We start from the raw sequence: 25364 nt of genomic DNA on the forward strand, positions 1-25364 counted from the left end.
TGTAAATAAGCGGCGAAGCTTTAGGGCGGCGTCAATCGCAAGTGAAGCGACTCGCGTACGAAGTTGAACTTCAGGTAAGGTTTGCACGCTGCTAGACTCAGGCGCACAAACGCGAGGAAATCCTTGCTATAAATGAGTTAACCGCAGCGATAAGCAGACATCATGTGTACGGAACAGCTCGAGCGCACGATGGTACGCGCCGCGACGGCAGTGGTCTTTCAGCACGCGGCGATGTACGAACTACTCGAGTGGATGATCGTACGCGCCGCGACGGCAGCGGTCTGTCGACATGCCACGAAACGGCGGGCCTCCTGCAATCTTTGTTGACTGCACGCCTCTAGACAAGTAGTTATGACTGCACTGTAGTAGCGGCCGTCTGTCCCTTTAGCAACTGATAAATAACTGATGCAATGCATATGAGCTCGCAGTAACGTACGTACGAATCGCACTGCAGCGCGAGCTTGTGCGCTGCTCGATTGATGTAGCTTGTAATAACAGCGCTCGAACATCGATGTGCTGCAATCAATACTACCTTGCTAAAAAAAAATTAAATTATGGGGTTTTACGTGCCAAAACCACTTTCTGATTATGAGGCACGCCGTAGTGGAGGACTCCGGAAATTTCGACCACCTGGGGTTCTTTAACGTGCACCTAAATCTAAGCACACGGGTGTTTTCGCATTTCGCCCCCATCGAAATGCGGCCGCCGTGGCCGGGATTCGATCCCGCGACCTCGTGCTCAGCAGCCCAACAAATACTACCTTGCTGTGCTGCTCGTAGTGGGGTAGTGAATCATCACCGAATCAGCCCGACCATTTGTGCTCATTTGCACAGACCTGGTCACTTCACCACTTGGGACCGGTCGAATTGTTCATTGTCGCTGTGACCGGGTCTCGAATCGTGAATCACCAGCCATGCCTGCTGCTATGTCGGTCTGCCGTCGGGACTGTAGGTGCAAAAGACTGAATTTTAGAATGCAGATAATGAAGTAAGCTTCAAGACGCGAAACATCAGCAAGGCGCGAAGTTTCGCTTACCCAGTGCGACGAATTGCAGCTATCCAGCGCACCCGACCCTCGATCTGCTTCGTGAGGCCTTGAAGGAAAATGGTAGAATTTGATGTTGGGATTCAGGCCTTCATGGCAGCCCGTGGCGCACAAGTAATGACGGTGACGCTTTTTCGAGGCTGAGCTAGGTCTCTCCGGATCGGCGTCACCGATTCCTTCTGCTTCCAGCATTACGTCTCATGGAGAGTTCGTTTTCGTTAAACTATAGGCTGCGGCGAGCTCGCAGCGTGGTCGGCGTGGTCTGTGAGAAGTGACGAGCTTTTTGGCACCGCAACAGGGTAGAAAAAAGCGCGAATCGGCGCAAAACTCGGGCTATAAGCATGCTTCGTCACGGCCAGGGCTCAATACTACCCAAGCTGGTACTATCCAGATAACGTTTTGCGCGGCGCCACCAGGCGCCGCTACTATACCTCAAACTCCAGCGCAAGACGCCCGTGGGAGAAGGCAGGGAAGGAATTTCGCTTGCGGAGGCTAGACGGGGCAAGTGAAGAGAGTGTCTCGCTTGGCAGTGGAGCTCGCCTTCTGATATCATGGCTTCGCGGCACTGAAATATTTCTACCTCGGCTAGTAATGAGATCATTTGAAAAACTTTTTGCTGCAGAATGCTCCCTAGAGGACACGCAACAATTTCCAGCATGTATACTGACCTGTACAGTATCCAGAGGAATCAGGATACCTCCATTAGATACAGTAATGAACAGGATACAGAAACACCTCCTATACCTAGCGACGAAGTCAGAAGAGCCTTGCAAGACATGAAATGGGGGAAAAGTGCTGGAAAAGATGGAATAACAGTCGATTTATTCAAAGATGGAGGAGACATAATGCTTGAAAAACTGGTGGCTCTCTTTACGAAGTTTCTATAGACGTCAAGGGTCCCAGTGAACATACATTCGAGATATTACCCTGCTTATCTTTCAGCGCATACATCTTGGTTTGTCCTATGCGAAGTTACCCTCTCACTGATTTGATGATGCGTCCATATTTTACGGCTTTCTCAGTATTTCTCACGTTACACGTAATTTTGAATATCTCCTATTTCCTCCTTGTTGAGTTTTGAGAGTTCCGCGAATTCTAGCTTATCTCTAGAGTTGGACACTCTCATTATTTGTCATTTCTTTATTAGGTTCTTTGTTACTCTGAGATCTTGCCTAGTCGTTACCTTGGTGCCTTACCTCCCACTTCAATTGCTGCCTCTGAAGCCAGCCTGACAGTTTCATTCATTACCTCTATGTCATCATCTCTCTGTTCTAAAGCTGCGTATTTGTTAGCAAGTAGCTGCCTGAATAGGCCTTTACCCTTACTGCGCCTAGATTGGCCTGCTTCTTCCTGACCAATTTTATTCTTTATTACTTCAAATTGAGCTGAATACTAAACCTAACACTTCAACATCCTTCAATACGCTGGGATGGGTAGAAAGTATGAAATCTATTTCATTTATTGTTTGTTTCTTGTTTCTGTTGTTTTCTTGCGAACATATTGTTGCGATTTCTTGTGTATGCGTGCAGTGAAGTTTGTTTCAAGTGACACTTTTTTGCTCTTTATAAGGCTGTATCTCTGCATTTGTATATTCTATTGTATCTTCACATTTATAATGAACGAGGCCGAGTCTAATGAAAGTGAGCCAACCCACTCCACGCAATAATGGTTCGGTCCATTATCTGCATGGCAATCGCGTAGGACACAGGCATTTCTCATTTACGGTGAATATTGCATTTCATTGGCCACTGTGAAGCGTTGGAGCAAACGGTTCAAAAAAGGACGTGAAATTTGCAACGACGATCCAAGACCAGGCCAGAGTCCCTGTACAATCACCCCTAATACAATTGCAAAGGTTGATGAGCTGATTAGACAGGAACAGAGGATAAGCATCGGCGAATTGGCAAAGCGTGTGAACATCAGTCACGGTTCGGCTCACGCCATAATTCATGAACATATCGGTTATCGGCTCTTGTGTGGGCAATAAATGTTCAAGATTTTCGACCACCGCCAGAAGACAGAGCGGTTCGGCACTGCCTTGCCTCATCCGGTCCGGTATCACAATGATGGTGACGTCTTCTTATCTGCAGTTGTGACTAGGGATGAGTCATGGTGCCACTACTGCGAGCTTGAAACACGACGACAAAGCTTACAGTGGAAACATTCGAATTCACCACTCCTAAAGAAACAAAAGGCCATCATTCCCGCTGGAAAGGTGTTGTTGACATTTTTTTCGATCGTCAGGGGCCATTACTGATAGAATTTGCTAAACCTGCAGATACTATCAATTGTTTCCGATATTGTGAAATGCCGGATCGGCTGCCTGTCACAATCAAGAACAAACGGCTATTACTCACAGAACACGACCGGTGACGACTGCTCCTGTGCAATAAATTAGGACAAAGGACAGCGCCATTGAGATTTTTCGCTTGCCACTGCATTTACGAAAATGTAAAGGTGCTTGAATGACAAATTTTCATTAAAATATTTGTCCTCAACTTGTTCATTTCATCGCCTTTACATTCTTCATATCGGCGGCATGCACTGCGTTTCTGATTTCGACATGATATCATTTTAAATTTTGTGTGATCTTTTGTTTACTTAATAAAAAGCCAGAAAAACATTGAAGCATTGATATCAGTTATTTCTGGCATAATTTTGGGGACATACGAATATATTCTTTTATGAAAAAGTAAATATTTTACTTGTCTTGACAATGCCTAGCGTTCAAGAAGTCGTTTGCAGCATGTTTGGCAATTGCAATGCAGTTATTATTCATGCATTTGATCCCTCGACGAAGTATATAAGGAAGAGGCCGAGCTGCAATGTGAGCCCCCCCCTTCGAACGAAATTTCGGGCCGTGAGGGATTGGCTCCTGGCGTCAGCACGCACCGGTGCACCAGAGGTGAAATCGCAGAGGCCACGTTAAAAATAGGAGACTTCGCACGCCCACCGATAGAGGGCGCATCGTGTTCAGAATGAACAAAAACAAATCTTAATAACTTACTAAAAACCGTGTATCTTTGGCTGTTTAGAAGACAATACCGAACAAGAGGCACGTACAACATAGGCACAGGCCTTTTGGGGAGGGGGTTATAGCAAGAGCAATCTTGGAGACAATTTTTATCTGCCTAGTTTCACAGGGGATGCAAATGAAGGTCATTACCGAAGCACGAGAGTGGAGCCCGGTTGCAATGCACGGCTCATAAGTGACGTGCTGAACAGAGAAGACTACGACAAGGCAACCCCGCGGGCACTGACTATGAAATTGCGGTTTTATTCCAGGAAGCGAAACAAGAAAATGAAAAAAAAGAAAGAAAGATAGGTGAACGTCCCGAAAAGGACACAACTAAAGCTGCGAGTTATCAGGAATGCGATGAGGAAAGAGTATACGGCAAAGCAAGCATCCGTGTTGCCATCTCATTGTAGTCCTGTTCTGCGCTGCTTGTTCAGTAAGTCAATGTTCAACGAACTAGCTCAAATTAGCAGGGTCCTACAAGACGCGTTTCGCTGCTGGCAATACAGCCAGATTGCTCGAGTGCTACTCGCATTAACGTCGACCGTCATAGTGAGATGGATTCTACCAGAATTTTTATGTTATATGCGTTATGAATTTGCCCGATGGAACAGTTTTTGTTTTCCCGTACGTATTACAACCTGTCCACTGAGATGAAGTATAAATTATGGCTATTAAATGAACAAAGTGTTCATCTCTTCAGTGGCTCTGGAGTGGGCACCTATCGCTAGATGCCATTTCTGCAGGAGTGATTAGCTTGGTGCTCGCCATGACCTTCACTGTGTATAATATGGGCGCGAAAGAAACGAGGAACGGCCACGACATTTCCGTTGTATTCTCTTTTCTCGAAGGCAGTACGCAGTACCGAAACAAACTCTGTTACCTGTGTGCAAAACAGCACACAAAACAACCCAGAAAACACACATGACACAAAAGAAGGCCCTAATGCGCCAGAACTCTGACGAAAGGGAACGTTACGCATTGTTTGGAAGCCTTTAAGTGCACTGTTATCGCTTGCTGAGTCACATATTAGCTTAATCATTAATGGTTACAAGAGCCCATTTGGGATTATTACTTTAACTACAGAATTTTAATAAATTCTACCTATCATCGTGCAGTAGTTGAGAATGAAATAATATTACACGAAAAAAAAGAACTGTGCTGCTTTTGTCTTGTGTGCATTTGTGACGGGGGAAGGGAGGTGTGCGTGATCTCAACCAACGAGGGAAGAACAACGTCCAGAGGGCGGCACCATTTTTCAAAAATAATTCTTCGCAGTTTTATGACAACGTATGGCAACTACTGCAGTTCGTACCATTTCATTTTTTCAACGAGTTCACCATTTATTTACCGTTCTTTCAGAGTTTATTGGCAAGCCCACGAGAAACTGTTATCAGCGTCATTGAGCTGATTCAAGCCCACGAGACTTAGCAACAGCCATAACGGAACAGAAAAAGTATGAGTGAGAAAAACTGAAAACAATAAATAATTTTTGGTGAAAGCCTCATAGACAGTCAATGTGGCAGAAACGTTTCGATCATCGTCAGGTAAGCTGCTGAGTTGTGAAGAAAAAGAAAGAGAGTACCTCCAATGCAGGGTCATCGTATTTTAGCACGCGCTGTGTTTAAAGCAGCAGCCGCGACGGTCGTAAAAGTCCGGGAAGAGTCGCAAAGGAAGCTTCACTTTAATAAAGCGTTTCGTTGGCAAAAAAAGTTGCGGGAAAGAAAGGCGCTACGTTGAAGTGTACCCGAAGAGAAAAACAGCGATCTGTAAACAAAATATTGCAAGGCATAGATGCAAATTTCTGCTGTACTATATTAGGTGTGATCGCTGTTGTCATTTTGCATAGCACTGAAGTTTTTTACTTTTTGTCATTTCTGGATCCTAAACAATGGGCTGAGCACGAAAATGTTAAAATCTTGAACCGGACAATGCTTCTTGGGTTTCTCAAATGAGGATCAGGATCTCCTCTTTCTGGCATCTCAGTGCCAGAACTGCGCCTAGCGCTTAGTTCTTTGGAAACTCGAAAACAGTTATGCTTCTACGTAAATTCTGATCCATCGCAGTCACCCTTATTCGCGTTTTCATGCTGATCAGCTCACTAGCATGAATACTGAGCAGATACAACCCGTCTCAATCCTTAAAATGTGGCAACAGCTAAAGAAACAAAGAAACAAACAAACGATCGGTCGACAGATTAGTCAATCAATCAATCAAATCAACGAAAGAACAAACAAATAGACAAACAAACTAACAAACAAACAAACAAACAAAAACAAGCATATATACAAATAAATAAGTAAATGTTCTTAAGGTGCCCTGTCCTTGCGCTTACAATTTAAACACCGTGCTCGTGAGGACAGACCCATATTCTCTTTCGCGGCAGGCGTCTTTCTCGCAATGCACCGCGCATTGACGCGGATCCACCGTCCATCGATCGAGCTTCCGCCGGGCTGTCGGCAAGCACCCTGCGCGGGAGCTCCATTTGGACGGCTTAGGCTGACTCTACTGCAACTCTCCCACACGCTTGGTCATTGCAAGCAGCCGGAATGGCTAACTGAGGGGCCGACTAGGGGGCAGTTGTTGCCGGCAGCACCTCCTCGTCCAATTCCTTCCGGCACCACGATGATGGAGACCTCGCGACACAAGTCATTAGCGAAGCCATTGATATCGGAAGCTACACGTTCGCCATCTAGCCCATTCGTTGTTATGTTTGCTACGTTTGATTGATTTGTTTTCGTGGTGTCGGAAGTCCTTTCCACACTGTCGGCGGCCTGCCCTCGTACTTCGTTTTCGTATTCTTTCTCGATGTCTCCTTTCGTTATAAAACTCTTCGGCATGCTGAAGTTGTCTTTAAGCAGGCTCCAAGAATGTCCAGGTCGATCGCGTGATGAAGACTCGATAATAATTTTTTAGTCGTTGTAAAGGCATCTGCATGTACGTTTCCTTACCTAGGAAATTTGCTTGTTTGCAAGTACAGAGCCATTGTCTTAATCGAGGTGTTTATGAAATTTATGAAACGCCGACCAAAGCACATGGACGGATGTGAGTTGTCACGGGGTACCAATAGTTCAGAAGGGAAATTTTTTTTTTTTTGCTCGACCTGGCATATTCATTCAGCCATAGCGTACGACGTGTGTACCTGCTTTAGTCGATCTAGGTTCCGGCCTCGGATATCACCTGGTCTCAGATGCGTGTTGAAGTTTAAAAGGAAATTGCCGTACAACTGAGCCAGAAGTGAACAGAAAATGTGGAATACTTTTTCTTCCGCATCGCCCTCACATCATTTATTTGATGCTAATCTTCTTGTTGTTTAAGTTCGTGCTTGCAGGTATAAATGCAAAGGTCTAAGTTTTGTAGATATTGAACGATTAAATTTCAGCAAAATTAATTCAGCCCGGCACTTGTACATCATCGTAAGAAGTTCAACGTTTTACCTCACCGTAAGGAAAATTCATATGAGCTAAGCTAGCTGATGATTCTGTAGTTGCTTTGTGCAAATAAATTTGAGAAATGAATTTTTTTTGCCATTTAATACGCTTGCCAGACGTTAAAAGCCAGCATTTTTTACTTAGCGCAGGCTCTACTCACGCGTCAGAGTGAAACGCAATTGAGCTGCGCATGCGTTTGAAATACTTATTGCTTCGTTTTTAATCGGGTCGCTCCCTTAGCACTCAAACCATTTCTCTTTCGCAACATACGGAGGCAGAGCAAAATAACTTCACCTTCGCGCTGAACCAACCTACGTGCTTGAACATGAACGTCTCATTTGAGAACACACTCAGACATTGGCTTTTGAAGCGAAGCTTTCTATGCGGAATATCCCGGAAATTCCTGACCGTGGCTGCTGGATTCTACTGCTCTTTTTCGGCCTGTCTCATATCAAAAAAAAAGAAAGAAAGAAAAATAATCGCCACGTGTGGCCTATTGCGTAGCCCGGGTGCTCCAGAACAATAGCGCGCGTGCCAATTTGCTTTCCGCCGAAGACGCAGGAATGAAATGGGCAAAATGCGTAGCATTTTATTAACCGTTTCACAAAAGCTTCGCTTCTCATAAATTTCAAGACGTGCGTTGAATCTGCATCAGTCTTTATTTCGATGTTCAACCGAGGACTGTACGTGGAGAATTCTTTACCTGTAATATCACAAGTGGAACGGCTCCAGCCACATATCGTAATACTATAAGGCGTGAAAGCGAACGCCGAACACTAAAAGAATAATAGTTTCTTTAAACGAAGGACATTCTTCACTTGTGTGCATTCGTTGTACAGGTTTATTTGACCTACTTTTGCATATACTGTACTTATTAGGCAATAGTGCAGCGCCTTGATAACGCAAAACCGCCTAATGTCGTAGCATTTATGTGAATGAAGTATTTCTAGCCCTCCGTAGAACCATCTCGTGGCCGCCAACACACATGAAGGAGCAGGCTAGCAATAATTTGATCGGTGAGCACAACACAGGCGATATCTGGTTTAAATTAACCCTAATGCGAAATTTGAGTGCAACTCTATGCTTTCGAGGAGAGTGCGTTGGGAGGCTAATTGGTAAGACATTATTTTGTGAACTTAAACTGCGCTAGGGACGAGACACAGAGGTAGAGGTAGACACCGAGACAACGAGGTACCTGGGTGTCTCGCCCCTAGCACAGTTTAAGTTCACAAAATAACTCTATAGGTGTTTTCATTTGGCGATATAGTGACTGGCGCATACAATCTTTCTCACGCGGCTGGTTGCAGACCGAGCAAAGCATGGCGCTAATCTGGAGATTGCGAGAGCCAGCGCGTAGGTGAACACCCGCCACCGTCCCAGACGACGAGCGCTACTCTGGCGCCATCGCGTAGCCATCATCATCGCACTACACGCGCTTTTCCACTGAACCTTTCGCTGCACGCTCCTCCTCCACTTTTCTGCTCATGTTTTTCAGTCGCCACTGCGCTCCCCATTCGCACTTTCATCCTTCACTCCGCTCGTTGGCTCGGTTACGCCGACGCCCACGCTCGCCGTAGGAACGGACGACTAAGAGATGCGCTCTAAAACATATGAAGAAGGCGTACTTCTACAGGCACGGCTCCATAGATGTATTATATATTTTTTGTATTATTTCGAACAGTTGTTTCACATTGCTTGAATAAATTAAAAATCAGCGGCGTGTTGCTTCGCGGTGCTTGCAGCTGAAACAGCGAATGCAACAGCAATCTTTGTAAAAACCCTTTACCTTTGTAAAAACCCTTGTTCACTCGCTGTAGGAGCATATACGTGTTCTGGTTGCCCTGAACTACACGTACCTTGAATAGTTCGACAACTCTTGTGTGATATGTTAAGTAGATATAAGAAAGTGAAAAAGAGGTAAAGTAGACCTTTTCACAGGCCTACAAATGAAACCAAAGAAGTGGCTGCTTTTTGGAGCTGGTCCAATGAGGTCCGCTCTATGCCAGACTTGTAACGAAATTAAATCGATAGACCGCTCTCTTCTTTCCTCGTTCTTTTTCATCCTGCCAACGATATTCAAGACATACGAAGAGGTTACTCCGAGATCTGCTTTATCAGGTTTGACTAGGCTTAAATATTCCGCTCATTCTATCACTAGGGGCCTCGACACTAGGCTATAATTGCATAGATGTTTGTTGCGCGGTTTTTAAAGTTAAACAAAGTGGTTGCCGTCCTATATTTTTGCAAGCTTGAAAGTTAGAAATTAGGGCACACACACACACACACACACACACACACACACACACACACACACACACACACACACACACACACACACACACACACACACACACACACACACACACACGCACACACACACACACACACACACACACACACACGTGTGTGTGTGACGGTGGGCTGCAGTAATGCATTGTGGTGAACGCGGTTTCACTCATGAATCTGGGACCTCAAAGATGTGCGACGTAATGCTGTCGCATTTATCTTTTTCTCTCGCATTTATCACTATTTACGCGCTGAATTTTTTATGCGAAAGCGTCAAATGGCCCATTGAGCGAAAAAGAAAGGCGTCTGTCGTCTGCAGCAGCGAAACGGTAAAGACCCTTTGGCTGCGAAGCGACGTCACGAGCGTGCCTCGAGGGCACGGAGTGGATGAAGGGGCATGCCATCGGCAGCGATAACTCGCCAAGTGTTGGGTGAGGGGAGAGGGCATCACCACGACGCTACCTCACCCGCACTCTCGCTCTCGTAAGCCTGCGTTATCGGCGCGTTTCGTGACCGCGCAAGCTCTCGCTTACGTTGTAATTGCACCTCGATAAGGTTAAAACAAAACGCGCCAAGCGTCTCAGCACACTCGCTTGCCCTTCAGGTCTTAAATATTTGAAGGACCACTCAGTGGCATGGAATCGGACATTACTGCTTTCGAATTCACAACTCTTAAGAAGTGCTTAGGTGTCTTCGGATTTCATTCCTGTGATTTATTCTCTTTCGCTTTCACAATTGATGTCACATAAATGAATTCTCCAAATCCTTTACTAATGCAGTATTTAATCTTTTTATATTGATTCTTTAGTAATTTTCATTCAGTTAGTCATACTGCTCACTTGAATACTGTTCTCATTCGTTCGAACTCTTCGACTCTACTTATTTGTCGTTCCTACTCTTAGAATAAACATTTTTCAAAACAGGAAGCTTTATCGCGGGCAGAACTCCAATTTCGCCTATTTAAATACATATAAAATGCGGAAATGCTTTCATGAAATTAATACTTAGCGGATTTTAATAAAGTTTCTCGCATTTGAGAGATAAACTTAAATTCTACTGACTGTTGGAAGAAGCACTATTTAGATTTAAGGCCCACATTGTTGAAGAATGTATTATCTTAAATTAGTAAGTTCCAAAAAAAAAGTAGAAGCACTAAGTTTACAAATATGTAGCTGCGCACAGAAAACAGATATAGCAGTTCCATAAAACGCATCCGTTCGTTCATTCGAAGTGGTCAAATTTGACATATGAATTTATATCTTAGACGAATTTGTTACGTTGTTTACAAGGGTTTTGCAAGCGTCCTACTAATGTAGTAGTGTTCTATTTGAGAGCCATGTGTAACAATCAATTTCATCGCACTAACACGTACTATTAAATCGAATTGACAGAATTGTCATATTTTTTTGGTTGCTGATTTACATAGTTGTAATGTGCCTAATTTAGTTTCCTGAAAGTTTGCAACTTAACAACAATTTTGATAAAAGTACTGATCACCCTAATCTAGAATTTTCTACCACCAGTCATTAGATTTGAAGCTTTTCCCTTTAAGTGCAACAAAACCCATACAATTTCGTGCAGTGGTTGTCGAGAAAAACGATTTCTCCTTGCCCATGTATTTAGATGAGAGCCCCCGAGCTAAAGCTTCCTTTTAAGCTGCCACCTGTAGTCCGACGCTTGGCCTGCGTGCTCTAACGGGTACGCGCCAATAGTGCGGATTATAATCATCGTGACCGTTACCGCAGGTGTGGGTCTCGCCGCTCTCTTGAGTTGCACCGACAGGTGTTTTCAAAGTCAACGAGCGCCCGTGACACGGACCCACCAAGGTGGCTTAGTAGCTATGGCGCTGCCTTGGTCACGTGTTCAATCCTGCCCATGGCGATCACATTTAGACGGGAACTGTATTCGAACACATTCGTGTATTTCGATTTAGGCGCACTTTCATGAACCCACGGTGGTGAACATTACTCCGGAGGCCCCGCTACGGCGTGCCTCATAATAATATCGTAGTTTTGGCATGTAAAACAACATTTTTTCAACGTCATAGGAACAATCAATATTTTGTGAAACTGTCAACAGTATCTTCTTGTTCGTGTTGCTCCTATTCATTCTAGAAGTTCCACAGGGATGCCGCGTTGTGTTGAGAACAATCCTTTTCGCTTTTCGGAAACCGATGTCCCACTGAACAGGGTTTGGTTACGTTTCTGTGTAACAATTTTCTTTGTAACATCTGTGCCAATGCAAACAGACTTAAGCATGCTAGTGCCATCAGTGCTCAAATGAAGCATGCTTTCAAATTTTCATATCCAACGTCACGCATGAACCAGATGCAGGTATTACTGGAAAATTACGTGGCTTGTCGGACGAAATGATACGTAGACGGCTATGATGTTCTTGGTAAGATAAATTCAAGGCAAGCTTTCTGACGGAGAAAAATCAGCAGCTCACCTTTACTGCACCACGCATAATTGATGATCAAGCCTTATTTACAGGTGCATGTTTTTCCGCTCGATTGATTGCGCAGACGAGCGAATGATCACAACGCAAGAAATCATTAGTCCCATAGAAGCGCCATTAGAAAGCTGCTGCCCATTACACACGCGCTGAATGGAGGTCTCCGACCGACAGCAAGAGAAGTGCATTAATCATCCTACTCGGAAACACGTGCAATGTATTTTCAGATGAGCCTATCTGTGATATCAGCAAAGTCTGTGCCTATAGGGCTCTAACAGTTCGCTATTTTGTCTGGCTAAACACGAGCTCGGGCTCACGATTTTCCTCCCTGTGAAACAGAGATAACAGCTTAAATTACACGGCGCACCTACGTTCGTTTTTTTTTTTCCCCAACTTTCCTGATAAGTCAGCCGGTTCAGCTTTCTTGTGCCGCAACAACACCACAACCGAAAAATGGCGCAAGTTAATCGGTCAGGTGTTCTTTCCTCGGTTTCCTGGGATTGTCTAACTGTATCATTTTATCTTCAATTAATGTAACCTTGAGATTAACCTAACAAAGTCAACAAACACTCTCACATCAAGGAAAACCAAACAACGTGTTGATACTTCGACCACTCAGAATGCCCATTCACACAAACAAATAAATATAATAAAATTCGAGTAAAATTTAATTATTATATTAGTTTATTAATTAATAAGTCGTCCACTGAAGTGTCCATAACTGAAAATGCCTTGCATATCAAGAACTCTATTAGGGCCTTTAGCTTCACTGAGCTCAAATAAGAATTTCAGGGATCAAATTCTGCGCATCGAAAATGATACTTTAGGTTTACGCGAAGCTACAATACTTCTTGTTCCTTTTCAGCATGCGCATATAGCTAGAAGAAGAACGCCCTTAATATACACCAGCAATGCTAAGCAGCTTACCGCCGTCGCTCACTTTTGAGTATAACTTGGTGCTCACTTTACTGCACGAGAAAGAATGCTTCAATTTACGCAAATAGCACGTTCATCATAGTTGCCTGTTTTAGACGCTGAATTAAGCGTAATGAACACTGATTAGAATGCTTTTCCTCTCGATTGGTCACCTGCTGGGCCTTCTATGCAAGACAACATTTTTATTGGAGCCTCTAGGTCTCCGAATGAAACAAACACAGAGTTAAGATGGCCTGCTCGAACCATTCACCTAATATAACACAAGCTCTCTGTACAGCAAAGTAAGGGGTGAGTTAGCACATGCATGCAGGATGTGCATGCGCGAAAAAAACCGAAAGAAATATGTAACATTTACTATAAGACATGTTGCGGCTATATATCTGGATATAAAATGACGCGTTACCATAAAATGACAATCTGCCAATGCTGCTAATAGAAAGCTAGGACCGGAGCATTTCAAAGTTGTTCGCAGAGAAGACTGACTAGTATTGAGGTCTAATACAACGAGCCTAAAGGTATAACTGCGTTGTTTGAATTGTATGAAAAGATTTGTAATGGTACGTCAAAACATTATTTTGTTGCCAAAGTCTCTTAGCAAGCTTCCGGTAAACGGCATTCACTCAGAAAACATAGGTTTCAACCTCTAAAACTGAGGTTAAGCCTGAGGTTTTTTTTTTTGTGGACGCATTTTATTTGAAAGTGGTGGAAATGTCGCGAGCGTGTACAAGTAGGGGCGGTCAATTTTTTAAGTACTCGTAAAACTAGAAGGACAGGAAAATAAAAGGATGCTAGAAATATAAATTCGACAGACATAAACACCAAGAGTGGACCGTAGCGGGTGGCTACTTGAATTCTTTTTGCTTGATATTATGTTTTCTGACCTGCACCTTAGTCTTTTTAGCATGAAACCTTATTTATTATTATTTTTGTTGTTCATGAAGCGTAGCAAAATAGAGCTTGAATGAGAAATTGTCAAGATAAAACAAGTGAAAAGTTCAGCACATGATGAAAACGGGGATCGATCATGTTTTCTAGGCCGGAAACCCATCACATATACTGTTGGGCTCCCAGATTCTTGAAAGTATTGTACTTCGTAGTACTAGATGCACAGCTGAATCCTTTGTCTTTTTAATGTGACGTTTGTCTGTCCAATTAGAAAGACTGTCTTTACCAGATCACTATTCCTAGGAACTTTCTTTTTTGCTTGTTCACGTAAAATTACACATATCTACGGAACTTACCTTTGGCTCGATCTTAAGGGAAACGGTAACTCCACAGGAAAGGAATTGCGGCCTTCCGTTGTGGTAATCGCTCTTGCCTTTAGGCGGATGCCACGCCGGAGTAATCATTTCGGCATGGTTTCCTGCGCCACCAGACACCAGAAAGCAAAAGTACTGAAATGAGGATAACCTGATAAAAGGCATTTTAAGTCGGTGACGATGTGACGAAGAGAAGTGGCCGCGCTTCCGGAAGAGCTTTTACCTGGAAATTCCTAAGTGAAGGGGGGGGGGGGGTGAAAGGAGGAAGCTGCATTAGTGATGAAATGCGTATTGATAATCTGATTCACATTACATTTTCGCTTTCGCTGGTTGTTCTTCGTGCATCGCTGTCGCTTGAAGTTGCAATTTTGCTTATTTGCTGGCGCGTACTGTAGGCATTCACGTCGCACACGCGCGTGGTGATAATAGCTTCGTGCGAGAAAATTATCGAGATTGTTTCGTGACCATGCCTGGTTCGCATGCAGTTCGAATATATTCTATGGCAATACGCGTGTATATGAGGGGAACGTTTTGAGGAATAAAATTTAGTTTGAAGTTAGCGCTTTTCCGTGTGTGCCGTTTCGTACTTCAATGCGACTATTCCAAAAATTAAATTGGGAGGTTTCACGCACCGAAACCACAACCTGATAATGAGGCATGCTGTGTAGTAGGGGACTCCGGATGAATGTTTACCACCTGGGGTTCTTTACAGCGCACTTCTACCTATATTTAGATGAGCGCCTTAGCATTTCGGCCCCAGCGATATGTGGCCGCCGCGACCGGAATCGAACTCGCCACCTCGATCTCAGCAGTGCGGCATCATAGCCACTTAGCCACCACGGAGTGTTCACGCTACTGGTTAAGAACTGCCAGTTAAAGCACTTTCAGGCATGGCGTGATTTCAGAGCGCTGCTTCCATAAGGCCATGTTACTGCCGAAGGGCGCAAATCGGTAGCTTAGCTTTTCGCAGGAAACAGTCCTAGCATTGCGAACAAGGTACGAAAAGGCGGTGAGGGATAAAGAAATTGTAAATTTATTATAACTGCCGAAAAAAAAAACACAATCAAGACATACTGTATTTTTCCGGTATGTCAGATTGCGAAACTAGCTCTCAAGCTTTGAAAGAACTGAAAATGCGCCATTTAGTTTATTGAGCCGTGCCTGCTTACACCCTCCCGCCCCCCTCGCGCTAAAGTGCACGTCGATAACCCTGTCGTGTGTTACTCGCGCTCGTTTCGGTGGACTCCGGCTCGTTCGAACAAATCAATAGCTGCCATTTCCGATAAACGCTAGGGCAGGCTTAGAAAAACGCAAGGACGTAGGGGTACAATGGAAATCGCGTGAACACTGCTCAGTGGGTCAGTTCTGTGCTGTTTTCTTTTGAAGGTGTAGTTTCCCTATCAGTGTCGTTCGGTGTCGTGCGTGGAGAGAAAAGGTAAATAAGCGCAGGGAAGTCAACCAGGTTGGCGACCGGCTTAAAATGTTACATGCAAGGAAAGGGAAAGAAGGAGAACAGGAGGAAGAGAACAAACGGCGCACGCAAACGATATGGCGCACCTAACGGCTGCAGCTCACAGAATTGCAGGATACCAGCGTATATGCAAGGTGCTGTAGTGAGATGGAAAAGGCACCGAGTAGCTCGAATAGCTATCACTGATGAGCGCTTTCAGTCTCTAACTTTTTAAGAGAACTTTTCAATACAAATCCCCACTCTTTTATGTCTTCGTTACTGAGTTGTATAATAATAATAATAATAATAATAATAATAATAATAATAATAATAATAATAATAATAATAATAATAATAATAATAATAATAATAATAATAATAATAATAATAATAATAATAATAATAATAATAATAATTATTATTATTATTATTATTATTATTATTAAAATAGTAGTAGTCCGTCGACATATCTGTTGCACAGAAATGGGCATCATCACTTCCATGAGCCTCGACCGATAGTTTTCTTTATATCCGCGGAAAGACTGCCATTGTGGGCTGATAGAAGAAAAACAAAAATTCGGAGTGGTTGCTCACGAGTGTTAAATATAGCTAACCTAGGATGAGATGCATCGGCCATAATGAAAAGGGTTTCGTAATAAGAACGGACCACAGCAGTGGCGCTATGAAGAAGCAGCTGTACTAGCAATAAGTCATGCATATCATCTCAAAAGTCCCACGAACGACGAGACTGGGAGCCAGAAAGCAAGGTGGTCATGGTTGAGTGCAAGAAGGTTATTTGTGCCCAGAGCCCACCTGCTATTCGTCAGCTCTTCTACAATAAGATCATATCTGTCGCGGAATGCACCCGATGATGCCGCTGCTATAACACTACAAAGTGAATTTTCTTGTGTAGGAAACAATAGTGACAGCGTTCTTTGTCAAGAAGCACTCTTGACAACGCAACGTTTACGATTGAGACAAAATGGCCACGAATCACATGTTTCGTTTTGCAAGAGCAGGAGAAAGAGAGCGAACGATAAGTGAGCTTTATATAGGGTATTAAATTTTGGTGATTTTTAAGGAGTGCGGAGGTCTTTGACAAGATTAAATCAACCATGGCGTCGGGAAAAATAACACTTCAATAAATAGGAAAATAGAAATGGGCATTGTTAATTATTCACTGGGAAAGCAAACTTTAGCAGCAGTCAGCGCCTTTTCTTTTGCGGTCAATAGCAGTGAAGGTCGATCACAATCGCTGAAAAATACCTTTCGGGGTTGCTGTTTTCTGATCTTGCTTCCATTGCATGCTTCCTTTCGTAAGCGGTAACATTTATGTAAATATATATTTTTGCACCCCAAGAAACAGAATATGTCAGTTTCCCTCATGTAGCTTTCACCTAACGGACTATTGGACCAAGACTGGAGCATGGAGACAATAAACTGTCACAGCAACATTTTCAAAATGCTTGGGCACCTGTGGTTTGTTTGATTTGATACATGTGGGCGTCGCACCGCAGAAAAAAAAAAACGAACTATTATTGCACTTGCGCAGCACTTTCGGCTTCATTGCCATGTTTACCGAAGAGACATAATGGACCCCGTTTCCCCGACTGAAGAGAAAAACCAACCCATAACGTAGTCTGCAGCGCTTAGAAGATGGCACATTCGCTAGATGCAATCGATACAGCCGAGCAAACGGCACAGGAACGATACTTATAGCGATCGTGGCGGAAATGGGAAGATGTCATACAGGTTCACCACTGGACGTCACCTTGCACTGCGAGATACTGGTGACACAAGGCCTCTCTGCTGTGCAGAATTGTTTCATTAGTGGCACCGTTCGCGTTTGCTACCAGCCACGCCAACCACACGTGCAGCCATATGAAAACACGCCCCTGGAGGAATGCATCTGTCGCGAACTAGACCGGGGGCGACAGCTGGAGAGCACTCGGCCCGCCTGCCACTGCCGGGATGTAGCAAAATGGCTGGCCCATCTATTTACGAATGTACTGATTGCTTTATCTATACCACCATGGTCATGCCCATTTATGTATGATATCAAGTATTTCTTTTTATTTTGTTCTATTTTTCTCATCGTTATTCGCATTCGCAGCAATATCCAATATAATGTGTTATTTTTCCGGGCACACATGGCTGATTCAGGGGTTGCCTTGCAACAGTCGCTGCACCTTGTTATATACATCTATTTATGCGTCACTATATCTGTTATATGCGTATTGCTCTTGCATATATCACATAAGCTTGACACCCTTTGTATTCTTGTGGGCAAGATCTTTAAAAGTGCATATGTGCGCTACGCATTAACCAAATGAACGACTATATTTTGTAAAGTTTGTTTCAACTTTGAAGTCTTGTCTTGTGGGTAAATTAATCTAAGTGGGTAATTTAATTTCCACCGACGTTCTTTAAAACTTCCCCATACAAAACTTTTCCTGCATTTTCACAACACGACTACCTGTGCCTATATGTTCCGATTTCTGTTCCAATGTTCCCGAGCATAGGCCCCACGTATACTCCTCGAGGTTCATTCAGCAGGTCAAACACTTTGTTTGTATAACATCAAAAATAAATAAATAATTACATAAATAAATAAATTGTTAAATAAGGAAATATATATATATATATATATATATATATATATATATATATATATATATATATATATATATATATATATATATATATATATTAAGGTTATCCCTGCACCCTTTTTGCTCCTATAGGCAGCCTTTTTCTCGCTCTAATGTTTGGGCTATTGATTAGTTGTGGGCGTGTATACTGTGTACCAGTGGGCAATTTAATGCATAACTTGTGTCATTTCTGGTAATCTGTTAGGTTGAATGCCAGACAAATACGTCCCGGAGTCAGTAAACGATGTGTTTCTCCCTAGAGAAAGGAAACAAAATGATGTCGTCTAGAAGAGTTCAACGCTTATTCCTTCACAAAATAAGTGAGCTCAAGGAAGTGTGACTTCTTTCAAGTTTGGTGTCGCTGCTTCGCGTGCTATACTGCTTGCCCTGCTTAATAAATCCTATTACAGTCACAAGAAATTGTCTCCGTAAAGCTCGAGCCAGATATTACTTTGATGCAGCGGTGAACGTACAATGTCGCTGTAAAAATCGCTCATGCTTTCCTACGGCTTGGTCGAACCTCCATTCAAACATACAGGGCCTTTAAAATTAAGCTAACCGTAATTTAGAAAAAAGAAAGGCTACGCTAGCTACGCAAACTCTGCTTACAAGGTGGTTTACACACTTTGGCGGACATAATATTCGTGGCAAGTTAGACTCATCAAACGCAAAGTTAACGAACTATACTTAATTAACTTTTTTGCTCTCAGAAATGTAGTAAATGATTGGATTCTATACCATAAAATAATCGTATTTGAAGACAAGTTCACTTAAACTTACTCTGATGGAGCGCTTCTGTTTCAAGGCATTCATCATCGAATGAGACACTCGGTCAGCTAACTTCGCATTCAGGGGCGTGGATTTCGACACAATATCAAGCCGTGAGGGAAAGGAAAGAAATGAAACTTGTCAAGGTTGACGACTGGGCGTGTTGGTATAGCATATTAGAGGTTGGATTGCACAACATTTTGACGAAACACACAGAAGGGTGTGTGTCTCTTCTGTGTGTCTCGTCAGAATGTTGCGTAATCCAACCTCTAAAAGGAAATAAAGCCAGTCGCTACTTGTTTTCGGCAGCCGCGAGCAAAAGCGCAGCTGGCTTCACTCGGGTTGCAAACGATGTGCCACATAAAGTAAGCTACGTCAAAATGGGGCTTGACGTCGGGTCGAGACCCATGCCCGTGAATGCGAAGTTGACTAAGTGCAAAATTTCATGGTGAATATTTCGGAACACAAGCCCTTCAGGAGAATTAGACAATACAATACAATACAATACAATACAATACAATACAATACAATACAATACAATACAATCTTTATTGTGCATAAGGAAAACAAAGTACATATAGCAGGCCTACCAAAGCCTCAGAGGGCTTGACTGGCAGTGCCTGACAGTCAGTTCACAGAAACTTGCACAGGGTTAATAGCGGAGTTAGCTATTAGCGGGTCGGAACAAAATGTTGAACAGTTATACAAAATGGTACATCAAACATCGACAATTCTAAGTTGTTTCTTAATCTCACGTCTTGTGTTTGCTTCTAACACAGACGCTGGCAATTTATTAAATATGGCTGGAACATAGTATTGCCGTGTTCTCCTTCCGTACTTTGTCGCAGTCTTGGGGATGACGTAGGGTTCCTTCGGTCTTAAGGAGCGGACAGGCGTATATCGTGCTTTAAAATCGTTATTCCAGAAGTGTTTAATTACAACACTTTCGATAATCAGAGAAGTGAAGTTTGGCAAATTCAACAACCTAAAGACGTCTGTATCTTGCTTTGGACACAAATCGTAAGCCACTGTTGACAGCAGTGAACGTAAAATTGAATTAATTCTTGAGCTCCACCTAAGAGTACAATGGCCATATACAGTCAAGCCATAACGTAGGACACTGTAGGCTAAAGCATGCACAATAATTTTTCGAACGGAGACGAAGTGAAGCTGTCGTTAAATACGATTGACTTAACGTTTAAAATATAAACACATACCGTAATCGTGAGAGCGAAACAAATTCATTAATATGTTTTATTAATTACGTGTTTGTATTTATCGCGAAAATTTTCGCTTCGTAACTTTGATACTACTACTATGCCGTAACTACAAAAATATCTCTACCAAAATGCATAAACTACCCGTGCAACCAGGTTTCGCGTGGCTAGCATAGCATCTTTAATCAAGTTACCATTAGTTTTTGCTGCTTTTACATATAATTTGCTGATGCTAGTTACCGATATTTCAGCTTGCAGTTGTTTAAACAGATCCCATTGCCCAAATGGGTGCTGTATATGCACAAAGCTCCATTGAGACCTACGGGAAATGAACTTTTTGCCTTTCCGTACGGGCACCTGGAATGTTCTACCACTGAAACGATAGTGGGAGAAAGTGTTTTTGTTCAAAAAGGCTTGACCTGAAACAGAAGTACAGTAAGCATCAAAGGTGAGCCATCCAGCGCATGACGCCGCGTTGGCTTGCGCACCCCCAAACACAACATCCTTAAATATGTCCTCTAAACGTTACCAATTACAGACCAAGTGCATATCAGCTTAAAGGTTTCCAGGATGCCTCCTTCTTGTATGTTCAAAGGCTAGCTTGCTACGGACTACGCTCTGTTCACATTCTACGTCCGGACTACGTTCACATTCAGTCATCTTTTTCGTCCCTCTTGGGCTCCGCCGCTGAACGACGACGCGCTGAACGACATATCCACACCATTGGCGCTATATAAACAAAGGTGCCCAAAGACTAAAGAAGCAATGGCAAAAAATAGTGTGTGGCAGTATAGGAAGAGCAAGGAAATTACCGCTGGTCAGGGTGGTAAACTGTATTAAAAATAATAGGCAAGAAGGACGAGCACCCACAAGGTGTTACCACGGTCTGTCATCACGCCATCTTGACTTTGAAGTTGCAGCGAATGATTATTTCCCTAAGAAAACAACTTAATAGTCTTACTGAAGTAATTGCTATGTCACTTATGCCATTGAGGAGCCATGTATTTAGCAAAAATCGCAATATTCAGTGCGGCGGTCGCCAATCGAACGTGTGGGCGTGAGAATCTGCGCACACACGGGCGTATTAAAACGGCTAGCGTCAGTGCAGATGAACACAAGCGACAATAACTGGTGTCAGTGAATTGTAAATACCATGCACTCCAAACCTGCAAGTGGAAATTTAAGAGAGATAGGCGATAGACGTAATTGATAGCTTCACGCGCTCGTACTCAAACGCGCCACATAGAAAGAAAGGCTAATGATGCCACCTTTCCAGCAACCTAATCGAAAACTTGCCTTATCCTCCGTGGTTACAAGTTGTTATAAAATCGCGTGAGTGAAAATCTCTCATTAGGACCTTTCGTTTACATCGTATGAATATATCCGGCATTAGGTGTACAGTGGCTTCCAAATTCGAAAGAACGGAAGTCGGTTATGTTAAATGAGTTCGAGATTTCATTAATAAATGTTTACTGTAAAAAATTAATCATTGCGCAAAATGAAACATTGTAAGGAAGTTACCACGTCGGCATGCACGTAGCGACGTGAGAAAAAACCACGATTCATTAAAGGTTCATCGGTATCAATTACGACCTTTTCCGAGCCAGGCGCGTTCAAGAAGAGCAAGCGGGTGGCCTAATGGTCCGATCATTAGGAAAGCGACAGTGCAAGACATCACTTTTTGGGGGCATTAGATACGTCTGAGTCTCGCGGGCTTTCCATAAGAAGGCTTCGGCAGTGGTGTAATTGGGTCGGAAAAATATGGCGGCAAGAATGTCGTTCATTATGTTCATGTTCGTCATGCCTTTGACCAAATTCACTAAGGCGTGCTTAATTTCGCGGCTTTCTCTTTATGTAACGTTCGTCTGAAACGTATGGTCATCAATAATGTTCCACCAGCGCTCTCATTCCTTTGGAACTCCACCCACCTAGGCCGCTATATTTTTGTCGCGTGTAAACTACACCCTACTCATTTCGTATAAACCGCGCACAATCTGGTGCGCGGTGACCCTTTAATTTGTGTGTTGACTCATCTGCAGCCACAGAAAAAACGAAAGTTGACGCAATGGAAGAGCGATTGACAGGGGGATCGCACGCACTGTCGCCGCTATACACGGGCTATAGCTGGGCATCACAGTGAGGATAAGCAGCGAGCCCGGCGATCGTACTTCGCCTCATGCTAAGCGAGGTATGACGGATAAAAGTTTCATAGCTTGTCAATGTAAAGTGCACTCTCTTCTGCCAACTATGCTTCATTTAAGCCTGTTGAAAGGAGCACCCGCAAGGTTGCAAGATTCAAGGCGCCGCAGTTGCGAAGCTGGTGGTGGGTCGGGTTAACTGATCTCTCCCTACCTCCCCGCCTTTCTTAAATTAAGAGGCACTTTATTCGGCAATGCTGCTTTGTGATGCGGTTTCTCCGAACAAAGCTGACGTAACGAGTCCGAAAGGTATCTCAGCGAGGCACCACGTCTTTTATATTATATGTGTAGACTCTTCTTTGCTATAAACGTTCATACCGTATTCACGATTTCCGTTGCGCAGGCTACTTTAACTCTTCACTGAATGTTTTTACTGACATGGGAACTGCGTCCCTGCTCCTTGTTTTTCCTCTATACAGAGCTCTAAACTTCCTTTCATTCTAGCGCAAGAAGCTTCACCGCACCAAAATAGGAAAGTTTTCCGCAGCAGGAACCGATTCGCATGGCTGCCGCTTGATAGTTGTCCGGTGGCGTGCTCGCGTTTAAAGCTGACAGAGACAATGCCGCCAGATAATGAAGCTCGGAGGACTCTGACCAAACTGTATCTCATGCTGGCACGTTATCGTTTTTTCGCCTCGCTGGCAGAGCAGTACACAAAGAAACAAGTTGCGCCACACAGTTTGTACGGGCAGCGGCGAGCGGAGACGTGACTGTGCCTACTGAAGAGCCACGCCGCTGCACCAAGCCCAACGCTGTGCATCTCGCAGAGGCAATGCCGACCTCTCCGCTAATTTCGCTCACGAGGCGCACGTGCCTGCTACGCGGCGCAATGACGAAATGGAAGTGCGCGTCTGCGTGAGTGCGGCGGCTATCTATAGCCGCGTATCGACATGGCCGGAACTGGCCTAATGAAGCCCCGAGTAATTGCATAGGTTATAGAGATGGAGAAACAGAGTCAATAACCGGAAAATGGCCGTGTACGTGTGTGGATACACGCTTATAACGAAGAGAACCTAGGTGCACCAGGGAGCCTTGGCTCCGTAATATGCTTTCATTTTCTTGTGTCTCAACGACGTTGAGCTGTACCCGTCGCGGTAGCTCAGTGGCGCTGAGTATGAGGTCGTGGGTTTGGTATAGGCCCCGGCGGCTGGCTTGTCAAAATAAATACGGAGTCTCCCACTATACGGCATGCTTCACAATCCGATCGCCGATCTGGCACAAAAAAAAAAAAACAACGAAGGTTTTTATAATTTGAAGGACGCTGAGTGCTAATTCCTCTAGCTCAGACCATGCCTTCTCAAGAGATGTTTCCATTGTTATATTGTTTTCTTTTGTTTGAAAGAACAATATGGCATTACTTCTTTATACAACCAATCGAATGGTGTGAAAGGTATCTATACGCGGACAATCAACAGACTAGCTGAAAGTGAGGTTACAGTCGTTAAACTGACAAAGAAGTTTGCAATAACGAGCACTTGAGAAAATACAACAGAGTCCAATGTTCTTACAGTCCAGCCATTTACGGTGAAGAATGGACACATCTTTCGTATTTCTTTTTTGCCGTCTTTGTATACCTCCCTGCACTTTTTTGGTTTCTTCCTTTAAAACTAATTTGCCATCCCTTTCTCGAACTTTTTTTTTGACTCAGGGTTGCCTACTTGTACTTCCAAATAACCTGTACTTGGTGTCAACCTTTCTTGACTTCTTCCTCTACGATCCTGTGGCACCCAACGAAGCTCAACTTCGCATGCCGCACCATCTATCAAGAACGCAAGCATTTTTTATCTCTTATGGTTCTTGAACTCGCACCTTTTCCCAAAACTAAGTTAAGTGTTCCACTGTGTGCGCTTGCAAACAGCAGTGGTTTTTTGTACAATTTCAAGCCGTGAAACTTCAGCTTTCTTGCCGACATCGATTGTTGCCACGTGCCAAACGAAAGCTCGAATTTGAAAAGAAATGTCACATATAAACGTAGAACCGTTATTATTCACGCATGTTTACCATGCTTATCTCAATTTGGTGTGTTTTATTTTTGAGCATTAAGTTTTAATTTGCCAGCCTTATGTTGTAGCTATATCTGGAATCTGTGCTGGCGTATTTATTTTGTTGTTTTATACCAACAATCCTTCGCATTAGCCCTCTTGTAATTATAGGCTGTATCTATATTAATTGTGTTGTTCGCAAATTCTGCTACTCTATTTGCTCTTCCTGTTATTATAACATGAGGAATTCTCAATATGAGCAATAAATAATAAGTAATAAAAATAGAAATGGGGCTGCAGTACACACGTGGTTGTATAGCGAGAAACCTTGCGATGAGAAAGCGACTCGCGAGGTCTGTCACACGCGGCGTTCACGTTCACACGTTTCCCAGCTGTCTCATCTCTATGCTCCGTGCAAAGGGCGACGATGAAAAAGTGAAACATTTTAACTTGCTTCAAAAAGACGTACCCAGAGTCTACGAGTACTTACTAATGCATTTCACTGTTCAGCGATGCGCCGCACTCCGCGCAGACTACAGATCACGATGCTATAGGGCCACGGTAGCGTCCAGCGCTTCCGACACTCAGTTGTATCTGGTCGGGCTGAAATATGATACATTACCGATGATTGCACAGTGTTCTTTAATGAAAAAGGTTGGTCAGACATTCAAA

General features: G+C 43.5%; 1 protein-coding gene across 13 annotated transcripts in view; it reads right to left on the bottom strand.

Moving 5' to 3' along the window:
• Nucleotides 1-25364, bottom strand: part of LOC135899990 (neprilysin-1-like) — a 702442-nt gene that overhangs the window by 36058 nt on the left and 641020 nt on the right. For 4 of the 13 annotated variants that reach the window (XM_065429416.1, XM_065429417.2, XM_065429418.1 and 1 more), the window contains one exon: nucleotides 14409-14530. The exons of 8 other annotated variants lie outside the window; for them this stretch is intronic. The gene's annotated coding sequence lies outside the window, so the exon portion shown is untranslated. Of the gene's footprint in view, nucleotides 1-14408; nucleotides 14531-25182; nucleotides 25208-25364 lie in introns of those variants that run through there. One more of the 13 variants, XM_070537756.1, reaches the window with a different exon arrangement.

This window comes from Dermacentor albipictus, chromosome 4 (genome assembly GCF_038994185.2).
Source record: "Dermacentor albipictus isolate Rhodes 1998 colony chromosome 4, USDA_Dalb.pri_finalv2, whole genome shotgun sequence".
In the NCBI taxonomy this organism is placed as follows: domain Eukaryota; kingdom Metazoa; phylum Arthropoda; class Arachnida; order Ixodida; family Ixodidae; genus Dermacentor; species Dermacentor albipictus.